The 4,100-nt window shown below is 30.5% G+C and overlaps 1 long non-coding RNA gene across 1 annotated transcript in view; it reads left to right on the top strand.

The window, feature by feature from the left end:
• The window catches only part of LOC124888067, a 7,303-nt gene extending 6,717 nt beyond the window's left edge, over positions 1-586 (top strand). The window contains exon 2 of the long non-coding RNA XR_007045995.1: positions 326-586. This is a non-coding gene — a long non-coding RNA (uncharacterized LOC124888067). The remainder of the gene's footprint in view (positions 1-325) is intronic.
• The last annotated feature ends 3,514 nt before the right edge of the window (positions 587-4,100 follow it).

The raw sequence follows: 4,100 nt of genomic DNA, 5'->3' as shown, positions 1-4,100 counted from the left end.
CTTGAAATATGAAGTGAATTAGTGACTTGAAAAATGTTTAGGTGTAGATTCTTGAATTATGAATTAGTGAATTTTGTTTTGAATTTAGATACTCGAAATGTAAACTTGCATTTTCATTTTAGTAAAGTGTGGTCACTTGAGAAGTGAATTAGCGACTTGAAAATGTTTAGGTGTAGGTATTTGAAATGTGAACTTTTCATTTTGAATTAAGTTTAGTTTGGTAACTTATGAAGTGAATTAGTGACTTGAAATATTTAGGTGTAGGTACTTGAAATATGAACTTTTGTGACTTGAACTAATTACTTGAATGTGATTGATTGTGTAGATAGAATCTGAGTATAGCTGGATATATCAACAAAATATTGATAGTAGAATTGTTGAGGCTGAGAACGAGGATGCGGAAGATGAGTTTTTTAGTCTTTTGTATATTTTGTAGTTTGAATTTGGAACCTCGATAAATTTTGTAATTAGTTTGATTTTTAATGTTTGTATTCTTATGTTGGTTGATTGTAATTAAATGATTGGTGGTTTGTATTGTAAATAATTTGATTTTTAATTTTGTAAATAATTTGATTTTTAATGTTTGTATTCTTTTCAATATTTTTTTTTACAAAATTTTTAAATAATTTAATTTTAAATGCTTGTATTTTTAAAATTTTCAATATTTATTTTACAAAATTTGATTTTTATATTCTAGAAATATTGCAATATTTTTTTTACAGAATTATTAGAAAACCGACCACTTGTGGTTGATTTTTTCTAAAAAAATTTCAGAAAACCGACCACATGTGGTGGTTTATAAAAATATTTTCAGAAAACCGACCACCTATTAGTTTTTTTTAAAAAAAATAATTAATTAATTATTAATTACAAAATAAATTATTAAATGTTTTATTATTTAATTCAAATAAAAAAATCAACCACAAGTGGTCGATTTTCTATTAAATTAATTAATTAATTTGATAAAAAACCGACTACAAGTGTTGGTTTTTTCTTAAATTAAATATTTAATTTAATAAAATACCAACCACAGGTGGTCAGATTGTTTATTAAATTAATTATTTAATTTAATTAAAAATCGACCACATGTGGTCGGTTTTTTTTTTATCAAAAATTATTTTTTCAATTTTAAAAATATTATAATAAATTTTTAAAAAGTATAATTATTTTTTAAAAAAATCGACCACTTGTGGTCGGTTTTTAAAAAGCTACCACTACTTTTCCGACCAAAAATTTTGGTCAGAAATAGGGGAAAATCGACCATTTGTCGTCGATTTTTCTCTTTTTTTTAGTAGTGTTGAGAATCGAAAGAGATCTCCCCAAAAGAGCTCTTAACTAAAACCTTTGCCGTCAAACCTTAAATTTGACTATAAACGCCGGAATTATGCCATAGTGGTTATTGGCCAGGCTTCAGAGGAGGCTGGGCCAACAATTTCTTTGGGATTGGAGGAACCCCGAAGGATTCCTTATACCAATACTCTTAAACCAAGCCAACCACATTATAAACCTACACCATTGAAACAAATTGCTTATTTACATGGAGAATCCAGAATTGTATGGGAAGAGGGGGAGGTAGAACGGACAATTATTAATGATGATCTGCAGTTTGCTGTAATAGGAAAACTTTTATATGGATGGCCTGAGATTCAAGATTTAAGGAGACTAATACCTAAGAAATATGAACTAAAAAGAGAAGTGAATATCAATTTATTTAATAATCGACTTTTGATTAGGGCTACAAGATCAGATGACTATGTTCATTTGTTATCGAAGCCTCAATTTTATGTTACACATTATTATTGGTCATATCCAATGCGTACAATTAAATAAAACCCTTTGTTTTATCCAAATAAGGAGATTTCAATTGCAATTGATTGGATATCTTTTCCTTCATTGCCTCAAATTTTTTTTGGAAAAGAAGCAATGTTTTCATTGGCAACAGTAGTGGGAAAGTCATTACAGGTTGATTTAGCAACACAAAATAAAACTAGGTTAAGTTGTGTTAAGGTCAAAGTGGAGGTAGATCTTCTTGGAGATTCGAAGAGGATTAATATGGGGATGAAAATGAAGAATGGAAAAATTAAGGAAAAGTCGATTAACATAAGATATGACTATATGCCCAAACATATTGCAAGATTTGCAAGTTGCAGAGCGACAATAAGAAGGAATGCTTTGTTATTCATCCAGAATTGTATTCAAAAGAGAAGGAAGATAATAAAAGTAAGGAGGCCAATAAAGATAAAGAAAACATAGCAAACAAGCAGCAGAAGAGGGAAGGAGAGAAACAAAAGAAAGAAAATAAAAAAGGCCCCACTAAAAAAGGAAGGAGTTTTAAAAAATAAAGGAGGAGGGGATTTAACGGCCGAGGAAGACAACAACAAAGATGAAGATATGAATAGAACCCACGACCTAATATGAAGGAGAAAGAAATAAAGACTGTAACAAATTTGGTGCTTTGGAGGAAGTTAATGCAGAAAAGAGTAAGGAAATCAATTAAGAAACATGTACAAAGGAGAAGTAATCAAAAAAACATGATGGTAATACAACTGAAATGGGAGAGATCTAGTCACAACAAAAGAAGAATCAAATGGAGCATACGGGAGAATCTAATAGTCAAAACAAATAGCTGCATGCTTACAGTACAATTAAAGGTGTAGAGAATCATGAGGTTCCAATAGAGAATACAGAAAACCAAGACAAACCAACAGTGACTGAATCACAACAAACTCTTGATAAAGAAGTGGCTAGTGAGAAGAGTGGGAAAATGGTATCTAATACCAATAGCATCAACAATCTACAATTAAATGAGCAGAGATAAGAGAAAGTGATTGAGGAGTAGAGTGAATTAACAACACTCAAAATCATCTCTTTGTCAGGGTAAGAAAAGAGGGACAAACAAGATATAAAGAAAGCTGAAAACATAGACCTTAACATAGAACAAGTTTATAGAGAGGGATATTTGTCACCTAGACAGATGGGGAATTAAAAGGAAAATCTAGAAATGGTACAAAGACAAATATTTCTCAATCACAGATGAACATAAGGAGAAAGAAAGGTTCTTCTCATACATCTGATCAATGATTAATAAAGTCATTTTTAGGAATATTAGGTAAGTAAAAACTCAAAAGTTTTTTGAGAGATTAGTAGACCTGCATAAGAGGCATTATTATTCTTACATTGTCTTACTGGAACCTTTTTAAAGCCCAACTAAATTAGACCGCTATAGAAGAAAATTGGGCATGTCAAATTCTAGAGTGAATAGCTCAACAAAAAATTGGATTTTTGGGAGAAAGAATGAGAGGATAAAGGTTTAAAAGATTCTATGCAACAACTTACAATGCAATATTAGTTGAAGGGAACAACTGAGGTATTCTACATTACAACACTGTGTGCAAGACGCAGTGCCTTAGAAAGACTTGAGTTATGGGATGATCTGGAGAGTATGTCTGAGAAAATTCTTGTTCCTTGACTGGTGGGAGGAATTTTAATGTAATATTAGATAATTCAAAGAAATTAAGGGTTTGCCTGTTACTCAGTATTAGATGGTAGATTTTGTTAGATGTGTGACCTCTTGTGCTCGCAATAAATTAAAGTTTATAGGAAGCAATTATACGTAGTGGAATGGTAGAATTGAAGATGATTGTATATTCAAAAGACTTTATAGAGTGTTTGGATTTGATAAATTTATGCAACTCTTTCTTAAAAGTAAATTTCATTACTTGAGGATTAAATCATGCTCCTTTATATGTAGTCTGTAATAACTTCTAGATAAAGCATAAAGAATATAATAAGGCAGTAGAGGAAGATTGACTGGAAGATATTGAAGTATCACATTTTACGGTTGTGCATACTAAGTTAAGAAGGGTTAAAATAGCTCTGGCACAGTGGAGAAAAAAGACTTTTGGGAATATTTTTCCAATAGTTGCCCTTCTGAAGGATGTAGTAAAGGCCAAGGAGATCCAACTGAAATTTTCCCATTTAGAGGATACCAAAGTTTCTCTAAATGAAGTTGAGGTTGATTTAAAGAGGTATTTACATATTGGGGAGGAATTTTGGAGATAAAAGACTGGTATGAAATAATTTATTGATGGAGAAAGAAA

Source organism: Capsicum annuum, chromosome 10 (assembly GCF_002878395.1).
Source record: "Capsicum annuum cultivar UCD-10X-F1 chromosome 10, UCD10Xv1.1, whole genome shotgun sequence".
NCBI classification, from domain to species: Eukaryota; Viridiplantae; Streptophyta; class Magnoliopsida; order Solanales; family Solanaceae; genus Capsicum; species Capsicum annuum.
Note: the sequence above shows the minus strand (reverse complement) of the source record. Positions and strands in the feature narration are given on the sequence as shown.